At 36.0% G+C, this 19095-nt stretch overlaps 1 pseudogene; it reads right to left on the minus strand.

Moving 5' to 3' along the window:
• Positions 1 to 54: 54 nt before the first annotated feature.
• Positions 55 to 18073, minus strand: LOC113053815 (phospholipase D1-like; annotated as a pseudogene).
• Positions 18074 to 19095: the final 1022 nt, after the last annotated feature.

Here is a 19095-nt window from a genome sequence, read left to right on the forward strand (position 1 = left end):
AAAATTGCAGCGATTTATTGCGTGCTTTTAAATTAAAAGTGTCTCATACTATCTGAGGTGGTTGTATTGTTAATTTAAGCATTTTTCCCTGGATTAATTATCAGGAAGATCCGAAAAGAACTATGCAGATAAATAAATAATTACCGGAAGAACAAAGTAAATTATTTACAACAGCTGCAGTGTCTAAGTATATTTAAGAGAGTTCGGTTATAAACCTACAGGGACAACAGAAAAACAGCAGAAGAATGAAGGTTTAGACATGCATCTATAGATAGCTCCTCGATTGCTCTACAGAAGTATGCACGCTACTGACAGCACATACAGCATCATTAGATGACATGCATCAAAAGAGATGACAGCCATTACAGGTTCAAAGAGTCTGAAAAGGCAGAATCAGAGCACAAGTAAACATCTGACTAAGCCAGTTAATCACATTTCTAAAATCAGCAACAAAAAGAAGCTCTGTTCTCAGAAAGAATCAAGGGCTATTTCGAGTGTGTGGTGAGGAAGGTCAGCGCTGTGCTCTTACCTTTTGTGAGTGATTTACCTTGTCATCTTCACTGGCATTCTTGGCTGCAGTCACCATCCAGAGTTCCCTGTAGAATCGGTCACTGATGGGTTCACTGATGTCTGTCTTGTCTCCCAGCAAGCCAAGTACAAGCCTAAAAAAGAGATTGCTTTCACACTCAAAATAACACACTTTGTAATGTAACAGAGCAAAAACATATATATGATAATATATTTAAATAAACAGGTTAAATTAGGCTGTGTATAAACTAGATCATATTTTACCTGAAAATACAAATAAAATAAAAAACAATTCACATAATGAGAAGAAACTGGACTTTATTACTGGATATTAGGACTAATATTTACAGATATATTTCATGCAGTATGTCTACATTATTTTCATAAGAATTAAGCACATTTCCCCAACAAAATTCTAAATTTTAATAAAGCAAAAATTAACAATATATTTAAACTGATTTCATAAAAATATTTTGTGTATAAATGTTTAGTTTTACATTTGAATTTAGTACCAATTGAATGTGTAAAATTGCTTAATCATAAAAATAATGCAAGTATATATCAGAATAATATGGAGAAAATGAAGCCTTTTTTATGATTTTTTTTATTTTTTGTATCTTTGTGGCTTTTACTTCAAGAAAAATGTCAAAATAGTGTCAGACATTTATTTTTGGGATTCACCCAATGAATATTAATGATGTATTTCACAGGACTGTGAAATCTACCACTGCAAAGGGGAATCCTGTTGTCATGTTGCTCATGTGTAACAGGAAAGCAGACCTGAAGCACTACTTCCGTTGAGACAGAGCGAAACTGCCAGCCTGATAACTCTCTTCATCCATGACAGAGGGCTGAATTTCTGTCTTCAACAACCACAGCCATCTCACCGTCTCTCTTACCCAGCATGCTCCTGTCATTGATGTTTGCAGAGCCAAAGCAGATCCCAGATACCTGTCAGACTCTTTCGCTTTTCCCACTATCATGGTTAATACCTGTGCCCTGTGGGGAGTGTTGGGAGCGTGCTCTGGATCTGCACTGGGGTGTGACCTCTACTGAGAGCCTCAAGGACATTTCAGTGAAAAACCCTGAGATTTCTCTTTTTTCTTCTTCAAAGCGCATTCATAAGGACAAGAGGATAACTGTAACTGATAAAGACAAACAGGATTTGAGCGACGTCAATCGCATTTTAATAATGCATTTGTGATGACTGAGGAGACAGGCGTGACTTTGCTTTTCATAAACATCTGTTGGTGTTTGTTATTCTGCACTTGTCCGCAATTGCATGTGTTTTGTTTGACCGCAGTGGCCCCTAGTGGCGACTAACAGGTTTACAGCTTAAATATTTCAAATGACATAACGTGCATTTGCAAGACCATCTTGTGTGCACAAACCTAACAACAACAATAATAATATATATTACAAGCATAGTATAATATTTAGATCTAACTGCACATACAATTATTTTCTGCCCCACCAAGAAAAAGGCATTTGAAAAATTATTTGTTTGCGTTTCTTGTCTTCTTATGTCGCTAGTTTCCACACTCAATCTTTTTTTTTTCTTTTTCAGAACATCCCATAATTTTTGTAATTAATTTTTATAATTATCATCCACTCTGCCAAATGTTTGAGATGTCACTCAATGGTAAAAATGCCGGAATTCAAACATACTTATAAAGATCAGAAAATGTGAACTACTAATTTATTAAAAGACAATCTAAATAAAATAGTTTTGTATATTGAATCTTCTTTATTTATTGAAGTATGCCATAAAATATTTCAAGTTTTCATTTGAATACAGGAAATTATACGTTTTCTTGTTTTTTAAACATTAAACAAAAATAAATAACAGAAATAACTAAAAGTAACAAAACCAACATTCGTTCTGCATTCAAAACTAAAAAACTCAAACTAAAAATAGCAAAAGATAGTAGTATAATGGCATTTTACGATTCAAGAAACATGTCGTCAAGTGTGGTAGTGGAACAGGATTTTATTTATTTCTAAATGAACATTTCTTTGTAAACCAGCAATGCTGTGCAGTGTAAATCTTGAGCCAGGAGTATCCTCTGGCTCCTTCAAGGAAAGGATTTTTAGAGTGTTTTTGTCTTTTCCTTAGTAGAGGACATGCTTGTTGAGGGAACATCATCTTCATCCAGGGACTCAAAAGCACTGTCACCAGCTACCTCTTCTCGGACGGGGTGATTATCTGGATCCTCTATTGCAGTGGATCTCTAACATCATGATGAAGTACCCCCAGCACTGCAAGTTTTCTGGTACATGGGCCTGAAGTTCTTGTACCATAGAAACTATTGACATCCATTTAGTAATTGTAAAACAACAACAACAACAACAACAAACCAATAAATAACAACCTCTTACATTTTTAGTGATGTTAGTACATCAACATTTGTCATTTAATAAGTAATTGCCTCTATTAATTATGATTTCTACACATTAATTCTATGAATTCATTCCATTTACTTCAAAAAATATCTAAAAGTGGCAAAAAATTAAATTCTCATTATATTAACGAAAAATAAACAAGAGCTGTGTTATATTCATAGCTATGAATGATCAGAAGTTTATTTTTCAGCAAATTGTACATTCTGACTGCAGATATGGATGATCTGAAAACATGGCATAGCTTTTCTACGTTTACCATAAAGTGACAAATCAACCGTTTGGTTGAGCAAGTTTTTGAAAAATTATTAAAAACATGCTAAAGTTTTTTCATGGCACCAAGTAACATCATTTTGTACAGTTAGGGCTCTTACAGTGTAATATGTAAAAAAAAAAAAAAAAAAAAAAATGCTTACCTTGCAAAAATTCACCAAGAAGGGCTCACATTACAGGGGAGATTTCTTTGTTTCTTTGTTCTGTTGATCGACACTCTGACATCTAGTGGATTTTTTTGGCATAACATACCTCAACCAGATGGTAGAGATGGCTCAATCAGCTTGAGTTAAGTTAGGTGCTCCTCTCAATAAAATATAGGGTCTCAAAATGTGCTCAAAAATTTGGTCGAGCAGGCAGTTAAAGGGTTATGATGGACTGTCCATACGTCTAGGCACTGTACACCACAATTCAGTTTGTGTGTTTGTGTGTGTGTGTTTTAAAAAAGTATTTTATGCTTACCAAGACTGCATTTACTATTTTAATATATCTTCAAATGTAATTTATCCCTGAGATGGCAAAGCTGAATTTTCAGCATCATTCCTCCAGTCTTCAGGGTCTCATAATTCTACAAAAATCATTCTAATTTGCTGATTTGGTGCTCAAGAAACATTTCTTTATATTATCAATGATGAAACAGTTGCTGCTTAATATTTCAAAATTGTAATATACTACCATTCAAAAGTTAAGAGTCATTAATTGTTTTAAATAATTCGAAAATAATAATAACTCAATGAATTCAGCAAGGATGCATTATTTGAACACAAAAGACAAAAGTAATGGTTGCTTTTCTATCATAGTATGTATCACAGGATATCTATGACACTTATTTCAATATTTACTTATAATTGAATTTTTAATGTTATTACTATTTCTATTTTACATTTAAATATAGTCTATATATAGTCTTTTTTTTTTTTTTTAAAGATGTTTTAGTAATTTCTAGCCAGTAAAAAATAAAAAATAAAATATATATATAAAATATATATTATTTGTCAACTACTAATCTAAATATCAAGCAGTTATGACACTGCTGCTTTGGTCCTAACATGTGAAACTATTTATGTATTTTCTGCTCAGCAGTAATATTTTCCAATTAAATGATAAAGAATAAAATCCCTGAAATGTCTGGCAAAAATGATGTCATTTCCTGAGAACTTTGTGATATGTGAGTGGCTGACCAATAATGACAGGGCAGTCGTCCATGATCATGACGTTGCTTTGCACGTAAATGAGTTCAGTGACCAGACTCCCATCCAGCTCAGCAGGAGTGCGCAGACCACAGAATGAGAGGTACTTGATCCAGCAATCTTCCACTGCAGACAAATACAAATACATCCGAACACACTTTCTTCATCCTTGTCCTGTTATAATGAATTACACGGACATGATTTTTGTAAATGTTACAGATATAGTATAGGTTTATTTTTCTACATACTAGTCTGCTCACTCACACATTTGAGCCTCTAATGGAGTGCTCCCCTCTGCACATTGTCCTGAAATGGAGAAAGAGGGGTTTCTTTTCATCTACTTCCTGTCTTGCACCAATCATATTTCTTAATTCTTTGTCACCTAACCAATCACATCGCTCGCTGAACCCCAGTGACCACAGCACCCTCACTTCTCCTCTTATCTTGCCCAGTGTTGAGAGTCGAAGCTGGGGTTGTAATCGTCTCTCTGTAGCCCGTGAGGGGTTGTTTACACATTACACGTGTAATTTGCTGCGAGCTGTCGTTCAGGTTGCATTTTTACCCTTAATTGTGGCAATTTGGTGATTACTGTAGACGCATGCTCGCAGGGTTATTACCTGTAATTAAAGTGCATGATTGCTTTGATGGCTTGGAATGCAAATATAGCACAGGAACTGCATCTGAAGCAAAATCTCATCAGTCGATTTATTAGTTGGTTCACATATTTAACACATGTGCATGATATTGTACATATCTAAACAATATCAATCAAAAGTTTGGTGTCAGTAAGATGTTTTTTTTTTTTTTCATGTTTTTGAAAGAGGTTCCTTAGGCTCACCACAGCTTTATTTGTATGACCAAAACTGGAACATTACAATTTTAAAGTGCAACAACACTGTTTTCTATATTTTACTTTAGCACTCTTCAATGAATTGATAGTTGGAATAAAACAGCACTTCTGAAATACAAATTTGAATACAAGTTCATATTTTAAAGTTTACTGAGCACCCGAAAAACTTTTTTTTTTTTTACTCTGCACTGAAGACCAGACATATGCCTTATACCAAACTGTGAAGTTGATATACATTTGTGGTCATATATTTGACCTCTATGTAGATTAAATGTTTGTTGTTCTGGATGGCTGATACACTAAATGAATCGACTTCTCGTGGACCTTTGTCCCAATAGACCACTGGCAAGGATAGAATCACAATGGATGGTTTCAGTTATCACACAACACATATTTCGAAATACATAGTGCAAACTCAGATTCTCAAAAATGATTCTAGAAAGGACATGGATGATTTCGCCAATATTGGCGGTTCAAAGCAGGAACCCATGTGGTTTGGTGGTGATATCTCACCTGAACATTACCCTGTGCTGATTTGCCACTGTACTCAGCTGGCACCATGGGTGCGGATAGAGACTTGGGCACGAGGCAGGGGTAGCACGTTACCCCCGAACGCTTCTTCACCAGCTAGCAAATAAAAAGAGAGTTGATTGGGATCAGACAGAAACGCCCGATGTTGACTCCAAAAATCACACCCCTAAAGAGCGCTAATTACTGTGCCACATCCAGAAAGCCTGTTGGGCTGACCATCAACCCCTGCCTGGTCCCTCCACTCCCCAGAGAGCATTTGTTTGAGGATGAATAAAAGTCTCTGTTCTTCTGTATAGTCTTAGACAGTGCCACTGATTACAGTAAATTGATGGCTATGTGTGCGAAGGTTTTCCAAAAGTAGGTTTTTAATGGCTATTGTCCTAACTAGACTATACTCAGACTGTTTTCAACTGGGCCTCGAACATGGTTCAAAGGTCGTTTGAACATGAGACAAGCTTTGTTTCTGGGGGAAACAAAAGAAATGTTGATGTTGCCACCCTCTACCAATCTACTACTTTTTTTTTTTCTTCTTCACAATATTTGGTCACATTGTTTTGTTTTTGACTCATCTAGACTTTCTGTTCTGTTCTGTATAAAACAGTGTCATTACATCAAAAGTCACAAAACGTATTTTGTTCATTTAAGTTGGAGTTTCTTTGGAAGTTTTAGTTTTCTTGACGTTTTCACCCCTGTTAAAGGAAATGCTTGTGGTGCAAATTAGCGAGCTGTACACCATGTCAGCTTACATTGTGGGTAAGCGGTAATCTGGGCTGTGTGGTTATAAACAGATGGTTCTCAGGCAATTAACAACTGGCATAATGTGTTGATTAAAATCCATTGAGCCCTGATGAGGGAGAACTAACATTAACTCTGCTCACAGGCTGTTGGCAGCTGCCCAAGCCATACTCATAACTCCTGTGACCTTGATAGTGAATCACATTTCTGAATAACCAGTTCTAAAAAAGGCTTGAATTAAACTAATTCAATTTTTTCTTCATATTACAGGTACAGAACATAAGCGTAAAGTTAAAACACTGATCATATGATTAGAGAGTTGAGAATAGCTGCTAATTCTAGCTCTGTGATAGTAGATAATAGCAAGTTAGTTTAGCATGTGTAAAAATGCATTATTTGTAAATACGAAAATAAAAGTCAGCTGTTATTTGTAATAAAAGTTTAGATAAGACTGCAGGATGATGTATTTTACAATGTGAATTCAAATGTTTATTTATGACCTTAATTCTGAATTAATTCTGAGGTTAGGCCAAAAAAAAAAAAAAAATTATATAAACATATTGCCATTCAAAAGTTTGGTCGTATTTATGTGAAGAAGATTCGTAAATCAAAACTGAAAGTAAAATATTTATAAAGTTACAAGTGATTTCTGTTTCAAATATATGCTGTTTTTTTTTTATTATTATTCATTAAAGAATCTTTAAATAAAAATTAACAGTTTCCACAAAAAATAATGCATATTTCTTGAGCATCAAATCAGAATATTAGAATTATTTCTAAAGAATAATGGGACATTAAAGACTGTAGTAATGGTTGCTGAAAATTCAGATTTGTCATTAAACAAAAAATTTTAATATGTTACCATAAAAAAAAAGTTATTTTAGATAACAATAAAATTTGACAATATTCATGTTTTACTGTATTTTTTGATAAGCCTTCTTGCATAATAAATGCATAAAAAATGCATAAAAAATCCAATGCCAAGCTTTTGAACGGTACTGCGTATTCACTACCTAGTATGCACCACGTATACGCTAGTCGTCAATATATCTCCTTCCTTCCATACAAATCACTGACAGGATTTGTTCCCACTTTACAATACTTTCTTTGTTGTGAATGTGATGAGCGGCGTTACCTAATCAACAGAAAAAGATATAAATGAGACTGTCTTTGAGCCGTAAATTCTCATTTCCACTAAACACCTCATCAGAGGCATTCAACTGGCTTTTGTTTGTCTTTCTCTGCCGCACACACACCTGGCTTCCTCTCCTTTAATTATTCACCAGCAGAGTGTCTGATCGGTAGCCAAACCTGAAATATGACTGGCATAATCCAAAGGAAATCATACAGGCCTCAAACCAATTCAATTACTGAACAATCAAAGTAAAAAGGCCTCTAATTGCTCTAAAAGGGGGCTGAGAGTACGGGCGGCCATTGAATGCTGACAGCATTCAGAACAGGACACAATGAGCAACTGCAGGGGGTGCTAAGCTCAAGCTAATAAAGATGTCTTTTCAAAAAGACTTGAGAGAGGGTGAAAACCTCGGCTTCATGCATGCTCTGTGATCTTTAGTTCTTACATTGAGACTTCTGAATGGAGGGTGTATTTGTGCACATTCTGGCAATTAAAAATAAAAATAACAATTTGTTTAAATAATGCTAAATATTTAGTTAATCTTAAAATCTCAGACTTTTTGATATCTTGACATTGACATGAAATCTTACCTAGAGAGAGAAAAAGAAAGCAAAACTATAATTCATAATAACATCAGCTAAACCATTAAACAGGGATGAGAGAAAGGCCTTTTTAAGCCGTAACAGTGTTATCTTTCACCGTCTTTGTCAATGCACAACCATTTTAAGAGTATTTAATTACATTCATCTCAGACGTCTCCATTCTCCTGCTGTGTCCTACTACACAGCTGTCACTAGGTGCAAAACCACTTCACATTCACAAAACAGATACAAAAATTAAGTTATCTACCTCAGTCAAGAGATTGTTGGAAACAACTTCTATGTCTTCTTTCCCTCACTTCGGTGTTGGAGGGATCATTTAATTTGCATAGTTGTAAATTTTGTTTGTCTAGTTTGTTTTTGTCTGAAATTCTAAAGCGCTAACATTACAAAAATAAAAATAAAAAATAGATTATGTTTTGGCTGTGATATTGCAGATATGCTTCATCTGGGGTTTAACTAAACTGTTCCGAATTATCAAAAGTTTTGTTAAGTTTTGTCATAGGTTTGTGCTCTTAGGAGATAGGCGCAAAACACAGTAGGAATCCAGCAAAATATATTTAAATTCAAACTTCAAATTAGGAGAATGCCCAGTGACAGATAAATCAGAAAGCAACTAGACATGACAGTGAACGGATGAAGACTAAGGGAGAACAGAGTAAAAAACTCAGAGCCCAACCTGGGCTCTCATAACACCTGAGGAGTGCCACAGACTGATCGACTCCATGCCACGCCGCATTACTGCAGTAAATCAGGCAAAACGAGCAAAACGATACATATATATATATATATATATATATATATATATATATATATATATATATATATTGTGGCGAGTGGGGCGGGGCCGAGAGGCGTGGGAATGAGGAGTGAGGCCAGGTGTAGTGATTGGAGATGAGCTGCCCCTGAGCCCCACCGTCGGTATCGAGTCCCACGTAGGAGATGGAAGGATATAAAACTGGAGCGACTATAGTGAAGGACGAGAGAGGACCAGGCCTGGGACATTGTTTTATGTTTTGGTTTTTATTTTGAGCGCACCAGTCGTCCGTGAGGGGCTGGTGTGCTGTTTTGTATTTATTTTGTGATTATTAAAATGTCTTTTGATTGTGCGCCGGTTCCCGCCTCCTTCTTCCCGATGAGTATGGAGATAATATTGTTACATATATATATATATATATATATATATATATATATATATATATATATATATATATATATATATATATATTCATATGTATTCATGTCAAACTTTTATTACTGGACACATAATGGTCACACTTTATTTTAATTAATTTAAGGTTTAGGTTGTTTTCTCCCTGTTCCTCCACTAAGGTCAAAATGAAGCTCACACAGATCTCCCCTGGATCCTCTGCTGAGCCTGAATCTCCTGCTTTCCCTGTTCCTCTTTCTCCCGTCTGAATTTCTTCTACCACTGTGTTAAGCTTCATGTCCTCACCCTCCTCTACCGTGGCAACTGACTGTTACACGACAAAAATGAAGAATCTAATAGCTGCATACCAATAATTCTATGTACTAGTATGTACATTGTTGATGTTCATGTACTTGCGTCATACTATAAGGTTCATATATTTAATATCTACTTTATAAAACAAATACATGAAACATTTTTAAAGCTTAAAGAGATAAAAATTATTTCATTATTTATTCACCCTATTTACTTTGTTCCAAACCTATGTGTCTTTATTTATTTTTTGGAACATGAAGATGTTTAGAAAAATCCCTCTATGTGTTTTTAACCATATAATGGAATCTATCTGTCTGTCTGTCTGTCCGTCCGTCCGTCTATCATTTTACAATTTATCCATTCCTATATATCATATATTTCTATGATATATCATATATAGCAACACTTATTCTCCACCACAAATATTACCCTCATGGGCACCTTTGGTATACTATTTTTAAAACACTCACATATATGCAACATGGGATGGCTGTCTGCTTTGAATCTGTCTACACCCTGTAGTATTTTTTTATTTTTTTTTAAATGGACTTAGTCTTTATTTTGAACTCTCAGGGGTGCACAATCCAGGGCCAAACAGCGAAGACAACCTTTCCCATACACACTCTGGACCATTAAACAACGAAAACTTCCATGTTAACTATATGGCTAATATGCCAGACTACCTGTCAGCATGCAGTATGAAGGGAGAATGGTAATTGCCACCCATGCAGCATCAGTCCAGGGAAGCTATGACTTAAACAATAGTGTAAGTGACTCCAGTCTAAACGAGGGTAAAATGCCCTCTGATGTGTGCGAGTTAATGGCTCATGGGGGATCATATTGCCCTCGACTTGACAAATGGCAAATGTCAGAGCACTATTCTCCTGGTGGGCATAATTTTATTAAGTGCAAATATCACTGTGCTCCTTAGGAGACGTTTTGAAAGGTTAGACTAACAGCTGTAACAGTTTCATGTATATTAGCAAAGATTTTACAGTTGAGGAGCCCCACACTGATAGATACAGTCACTCAAGCATGCTAAGAGAAGACCCTTTGTAAATGCAATAAGTGCCTTCATCTGGGTTCAAATCATGTTTATTTAAAAGCTCAGACCCATATTTAATGACACAATTGCAGGCAGGTAGGCAGCAGGCCGGGAGAGGTGGCATACAGACAAAATCAAGCTCCCATTTAGTGGCCCCAGTCATTTGTTGACTCACTCATCCATGCAGGGCCTTTATGTTTAATGCAGCTCTCAGGGGGGAAGGAAAGGCCCAGCAAGAAGGACTGGAATTATCAACCACAGGCCCTTCAAGGGTGCCCCAGATGCTCCATAATTGCAATTTTACGTTTGCTCGTTGGAAAAAGAAAAGAATAAGAAGGCAGAGGCCCTGAATTACCCGCCACAAAATCAATCCCAGTGAGCATACAACTGAAATGCAGTCTGGACCAGTCCTTTATGAGCACCATTGTTAGAACAGCTTCAAAATATAAATCACTACAATTTTAATTTAGGTTAGCTGTTAGTGCTTTCAAGTATGAATCACAGATCAATACAATTACTTCATAACATAACACACAAATAAATATGCAGCGGTTCTACAGATGAATTTACATTACATTGTAATGGGTAGCTTTAAACAGAAGATGTTATTTTCAATACTGATTTGTGCATCGGTACACATGTTCAGTGGAGGCTTTAGCAGGCATCTCTCAGGTGTGTTTCGACTTCCCCCATTGAGGTCTTTGACAGATATCAGAAAAAACCCAGCTGGCAATATGTATGGCATGTTACAAAACATTGAGGGGCCCTCAATGGGTCATATTTACAAGAAGTTTATTCCTGTCCAATTCACTTACACTTCCTCTGAGAAGAAGTGATCAAATCTATTTCTGATTTGCCCTTTTTCTGAATATAAATCCCTAAAAAATAACAAGGATTTTCTTGTTCTAATATTATTGTCATTCCTAATAGAATCAAAAAAAGATAATAATCTTGCAACGCACAACTGTTTTCAACACTGATAGTTTAGTGAGCACTAAATCAATATATTAGAAGGATCATGTGATGGAGTAATAGCAGCTGAAAATCAGTTTTGCCATCATTAAAACACATAAATGTATTACATTTTACATTAATAAAGAAAAGTTATTTTAAATTGTAATAATATTTGATAATATAACTATTTGTACTGTAGTTTAATCAAATACATGCAGCATTGGCAAGCATAAGAGACTTAAAAAACTTTAAAATAAATAAATAACTTAATAAATAACTTCTTATCCATAGTGATGGAGCAGAATGGGTTATGAGATTAATAATTCTATGTAGTATAGTAATGATGCTTGCCTATAGAGTACTGTGTATAGTGGTGGTCTTACATGAGTGAGGCTGGGGGATAGAGCAAGACTGTGCTGAGGGCCAACTTCTCATGATGAGCCTAGAGCAATGCTTTGGAAGGCATATGATCAGGGTGTCGGATGACCTGTCAGTCAATTAAGATGGGCACAAGACACTGGGCAATTATTTACTTAAGAACAATGAAGACTGAGTTTATGTTCAGAATATTAACATTTTTACAGTTGTCACTATTTCTTGTATGTTTGTTGTGCAAAATATGCTACTTATACAATACAGTTCTCACAAGAAATTTATACTTTTATTTAGCGAGGATGCTTTAAATTAATCAAAAGTGACAGTAAAGTAATTTACAATGTTCCAAAAGATTTCTATTTCAAATAAATGCTGCTCTTTTGAACTCTGTTCATTAAAGAATCATGAAAACAAATGCATCAGGATTTCCACATATTACGCAGCACAACCGTTTTCAGTGTTGATAAAAAAATATATTAAAAAAAAAACGTTTCTTGAGCACCAAGCAGATATTAGACTGATTTCTAAAGGATCATGTGACACTGAAGACTGAAGTAATGGCTGCTTTGCCATCACATGAATTAATGACATCTTAAACTATATTCAAATAGAAAACAGTACTTTTAAATTGTAACAATATTTCACAAATTTATGGTTGATCAAATAAATGCGTTTCAAATACATTTTAAAAATCATTCCGACCCCAAACTTTCGAACGGTACATGAAGTACCCAAATGAAGTATTACATAACACAAGATATGCAGTATACAACCAATATACAACCAGAACATATGACTATGAGGATAACCTGGCTGAAAGTTTTTATTTTAGATCTATGATGTAATGAATCCTTCCATCACGTAGATTTTACAAGACCCAATTCGCCAAACTCTTTTGCCAATTGACCAAATGTCCCAAATATCAGTTAAAGAAACACAGTGGGCCCTTGGCCAAAAATAACGCCAGAATGTAGATGGTGTCAACATTTGTGTGAAACAGCTGCGTCTCCACCAGCTTTGGTAAAGCCTCTGGAGGATGCTGCCCCTGGCAGGTGTTTCTACACCAGTAGGGCGCAGGAATACCTCCACCCAGCTGCTTCGTCGCACACATCCTTGGGGTGTAGATCCCAAGACTCTTCTCAGAGTCACTCCTCTGCCTAGACTCAACCAGCGCTCCAATAAGATAATGTGACAGCACGTCAGTCACAGAGCGGCCTGGGGTGCTACGGTGATGAATACCACAGCGCTATGGTGCCTCAGAAGCTCTGTGGCACCAGGGGAGAAAGCAGCCTCGCAGCCTCAGGCTCTTATGTAGAAGATCGGCAAGGAAGAACCTGACCATCTCCAGACACGATCCGTAGGGTTCCCAACACAGTAATCCTTCTCATCCTACTACAGACAATTTTGGCAGTGTCCAAACATGATCAAAGTATCATGCTATTCTTGTGTCCTGAGGTATCGGCATGCTGGGTACTCTTGTGCTTTCTATGATTTGTTTTGATTGAATCTTAGTTCTTGGAGAGATGTGTGTAGACATAAGAGTGAAAAGCTGATTTGGAGAGGCAGGTCCCCTCTGTAATACTCACATTTCTGGACAAGATTCTGCTTTTGACAATGTTTGACATACTGATCGACTCACCCTGATGTTAGGGTGAAGTCCCATCAGAGTGTTCTTTGTGTTGAGACCCATCACTAACTCGACTTCTTTGTAGAGCAGGACACATATCTTCACTCCTTGTTGCAGAGCTGACAAATGACAAAACATTAACAACTTTTGGACTGGGAAAACCAAAGAGAACTTGGTGAACTGTGAGGTGCAACATAATATATGGATGTGTGAGATGGAAAATTAAACTGGATGAAGTCCAGATTTGAGCAGGTGTTCAGACTCCTTGCTTTCCGCTTGAGGTTATGGTCTAATCTCCACATGATCCCGTCTACTACTGGTCGTTTGAGGAAGAATTCTGGGCTTAACCTGATGGCTGTATCAAACCCAATCAATGCTCTGACAACTTCTATACAACTTTCATTCTTTATTTCTTTTATATTAATGGGATAGTTCACCCAAAAAATTCATTCAGCCTCACGTTGTTCCAAACATGTATGTCTTTTTCTTAAATCTCTCAAAAACAACAGGTGAATTTTTAAAGAACATCCTGCAATCTATTACAAAATTCTCCTCCACAGAAAGAGAGTCACCCAGCTTAAAACAACAGGGTGAGCAAATCATGACAGAAATTTCACTTGCTAATGAACTATTCCTTTAAAGATATATTCTTGCTTGGTTCAGTGGGTACTGTTAAAATTATTAGTCAATGAGACCACAGTACTATAAAACCATTTATGATTTCCTCTCCTTTTGCAAAACATCTCAAATCACATTTCCGTCACAAAAAAATAGGAATGGTAAAAAAAAATAATAAAATAAAATAAAAATGGTGCATTAAAAGGTGCGACATAAGCGCTCACAGAATTGTAAAAGCTAGGCCCATGGGGAGTAATTGAAAATGATTTTAATCTGTGCCACCAGGCTGTGATGAAGATTTCCTCCTTTGCTTCTTCCAGGGCATCAGCTATGCCATCAAGGTATCCAGCTGCGTTGACAAACCTTCAAAAGTAGCACAGGGCGCTTCATTTAAGAGCTGTGTCAGGGAACTTCACAGAGATTTAAGAGAAAATGTTCTGGCAAGCGTTACTCACGTCGACATAAAAAGAACAAAGAATGAGGGACTAGCTGAATTCCTGAGATTACTGTAATACTTTAAATAAAAAATATTGTACAATTTAAATATATTTAGAAATAATAAATGACGTCTTCTATTGTTTTAAATCAGAGTCTTAATAAAAGGAAATAATTAATGTGGCAGGATAATTTCTTTTCATTTTGATGTAGTGTTTTTTCTGACAGGTGTGAAAGACCCATTACGGTTTGATAAGAAGTGCCCTGTCCAAAACAAAAATGTTGATTAATATGTGTTTTTGTCATTGCAAAACTAAATAAAAAACTAAATAAAATAAATATATAAATAAAATGCTTTTAGAGAATACTGAGAATACACACAGATATACAGTATATGCACATATATGTATATAAAGCTTTTGAAAGCATGCTCAAAAGCAATTATTGCATGCTGAAATTGCTAAAATATATTTAAAAAAAATTCTCAACCTGCCTGCAAAGATTCTCAATCATGACTCCATGCCTGACTCCGGTCTCCCGGGTCCCTATTTGATGTGAAATCCCTTATCGTATAGAATCACAGTGCCTACTTGGCCATCCTCTGGCCTCATGTAGAGAACAAAGGAGTCCTTTACCACCAGACATCTGAAACATGAAGCATTCACCGCATGAGAGTTGAAACAAGGGGGAGAGCCATTTTATCAGCTGTGGGAAAACATCATAATAACCTAAATAAGTAAACAACCGCAAAAGAAGACATGCCATGACCCAAAAGCTCAGCAAGGCCGCAATCCGAACTGGGGCTGACTCTTTCAGTGTTTGCTTTTAAGAGCCATGTGAATTATGTAAGTGTAATGTTACTGTAGCTTCTCGTCAAAGAAAAACAATAACACTGTCAGGGACAGATGAAGATATTCAAGAAGTTCTACATCAGCATCTGTTATTCACCAATATTCATTTCAGGGCTCGGTGTTCTTACTTGTGAAACCATGAGACAAAGATCACGCACTACTGATTGAAGTGTTTTTCTCAGAAAGATATTATATCCTCACATTGTGAAAGGTGAAAAATAAAAATTCTGGTTTTCCTTACAGTATCATGATTTCCTGAGTGTAACATGTAAAACAGCTCTCACCTTTTGGACCACCGGTAACAGACGCTTTTGGGTCTGCACCAGTAACATACAGAGAATGTGCTTCCTCCTGATTTCTTTTAGATCAGACCTTCACTCTTGTCAAGGCAAATTAACATAAATAAACAAATACGAATGAGGCGTTTTTTTATTTTATTTTTTATTTCATGTTATTATGTACATGCTTAAATTTTGGTCTAAGATCCTGAATAAATGAGATCTGACTCAATTCCAGAAATTCAAGCTGAAATAACATTCAGTTAGCATCAATAAGCCTCAATCCAGCTTTGATTGAGCCATACACCACCGTTACTTCCAAAATATCATCATATAAGTTCTTTGAAACATTTTAGTTATGATGACTAAAATTAAGTACATCTGCTTTGTACAGTCCTGTTCTAGCTTAATAATTAGCCAGGGAAGTGTGAGGTGAAAACCTGTGAGGGGGCGAATGTTTCCGGGTACAGGTACTCTTTAATTAGCCCTGCAAACGAATGCTAATTGTGTGACTGTCAGAGAATTAGCCTGTGAAGCACTAAGCTAAGTGTGGAATCACCTCTCAGAGACTTTCTACAAAAGAGGCTGTTTTAATGAGTGTGGACACAGCAGGTTGAGTTCCTTCCAGAACCTTCATTCTGCCATCATGTGACACCACGATAACAACAATACTGCACAGACAGATTATATTAGTAAAATTAGTTAGTAAAAAAATATATCATCTTATATACTCACTATACACTAACAGAAAGTACCATAATATTGTGCTATTTTTGGGCATGGTAACATGATAATAACACTATTATTTAATGCTCTTTGATCATTCAGTTATGCCGTTGCATTACCATCACATGGTAGTGCAACAGTACTTTTTGTAAGGGGACAAGGAGAAATGTTTGAGTTGTGACTTACTGTTGCAGGATGTGTCCAGTTTAAAGGCCTTTTCAATATATTCCTAAGATAGTCCTCAAGTTGCAGCTGTTAGAACTGAGATAAACAGGTTTAAATATAATTACAGCAATTATATCATAAAACACGTTGGGTAATGTTGTGGTAACATTGGGATGTGTTTTCCATGAAACAGTTTACAGCCTTTGAATGACCTTTTGATCGAGTGACTGTCAAAAAGAGGAAACCTATAATAATTCACAAGATTGGAGTTGTGTATCCATGAAAGCACCTCTGATTTGATTAACTGAGAGGTAACAGTGCAGTGAGGCTGAGAAAAGGGTTTTTCGTAGGGTTCAAGGGCGCTAACGAGAATACATCTGGGGCAAATTGAGTACACCCACCCAAAAGAAAAAGAAAAACACTCAGCGGCAATGGGGTGAATTGTGTTTTCAAGACTTGTGGTGTGTTTGTGAGAGAATGTATGCATATAAAGAGGAAATTAGTACAACACATCTTACATTTGGCTTGGCAGGGGGATTTTTAAGAGGGCCCTGAATTTGAGCAGCTCCTGATGAAGTGCCTGGAAGTGCTTAAAAGGATGCTTGATTTTCCTCTTTAAATCTCCATGGCTAAACTCTATTGTATACAGGCTGGGATTCAGCACCTTTGAGTGGATCATTTCAAGACAAACATTGTTTTTTTGTTTTTGTTTTTTGCAATCTGACAGGATATGTAATGAAAAAAGAAATGAAAGGTCAGGGTCAAATGGCATGAAAGTGAGGAAATGGCTGGATATCACGCAATGTCATGGGCCACAAACCTTTTCTGCAACTAAACAAATGTATTATATTAACTTTATTGGTGAAAAAGCTGTGTTATGTGAGAGTGTATTCATTTCTTTTAGAAGCAAAGTTAATAAATAATATTGCCTACACGAATTTGAAAAACTGTTTGTAAATTATTGGAATATGCATTACACTGCAACAAATCTGCTACTTTTTAAGAAAAAATGTAATGAATAAAGTAAATGCAAATAATGTTTTCTGTTTTCTGACAGAAATAAGGTTATTAGTTTGTGGATTAATTAGACAGGATGTGAGTCTATGACAGTAGACAATAGAGGCAATTCATTAAGCAGGTAATAGACCACATTACTGTACAAATGTTCTTCATCAGACTAAATCAATGACCGCTATAACTGCACATTCTTTCATTAAAGTGAATTACAAAGCTGGAAGAGGGGAAAAGATCTGAGCTTGGAACAGCAGGAAGGCAAACTAAGAAAATATAAAGAATCCTTACCTCATTTTGAAGCCCATGGGGGAAAAACACTTCTCCTGACTCTCCTTGCACTAGAGGCTCAAAGCCTAAAGCTCTGCCACTCGTGTGAGTGTTTGAAATGTTTGTACCAGGAGTCAGACAGCTACAGCTACAGCTCTGTGATGTTATTCCTCATGAGACGAGGACTGGCCACAGTGGTATTTGTGTTGCTGAGTGAGTAGTGATGTGTCAGCAGTTCAAAAGTAGACACAATCATCATTATGACAAGTTGTCTATATTGTAGCTGAAATCTCAATTATATCAGAGCTTGTGTATTCAGGGTGTATTTTATAGGTAAACAAAACTGGATGATCAATATAAAACTGCATGTGACTCAAGATTAAGCCTAATTGCCTTTATCCAATTCCATGAACATGTTTAGATATACAATGCAACACAATTGTCATAGGTTTGAAATCTAATTGTATGACCCGCATGGTTACATGAAAATGTACTCATTTTCAGGCCATGCAATAATTAGTTTTTCATCATAATATGAGACATTTAGCATTACATCACTTGCTCAGCAAAGGATCCTCTGCAGTGAATGGCAGCTGTCAGAATTAGAGTCCAAACAGTTGATAAAAACACCACAGAGATCTACAAGTAAGCCACATGGCTCCAATCTTTCAGTTAAGGTCTTGTGAATTGAAAAGCTGTTTGCAATAAACAAATCCATAATTAAGAGGGGTTTTTAACGTTAAACTATTGCTTCCAGTTAAAATATGACTCTTTTATCCATAATATTGCATTAAGTTGTCTAGTCTGAATTAGGATAAAAATGTGCACAGACCAAATCTAAACAAGATCTAAACAAAGTTCTAAACAAATATGTTGGTGGGAAACAGGGGACAGACTTTATCACTAGATGAAACATATGAATGATTATGGACTGTAATTTGAGCAGAAGTGAAGGTTTAAAGTTGTGCCTCAATGGTGGATTTGTTTCTTACAAACATGCAAATTTCCACTTCGCTAAAAACGTTAATTGACGG

Source organism: Carassius auratus, chromosome 34 (assembly GCF_003368295.1).
Source record: "Carassius auratus strain Wakin chromosome 34, ASM336829v1, whole genome shotgun sequence".
In the NCBI taxonomy this organism is placed as follows: domain Eukaryota; kingdom Metazoa; phylum Chordata; class Actinopteri; order Cypriniformes; family Cyprinidae; genus Carassius; species Carassius auratus.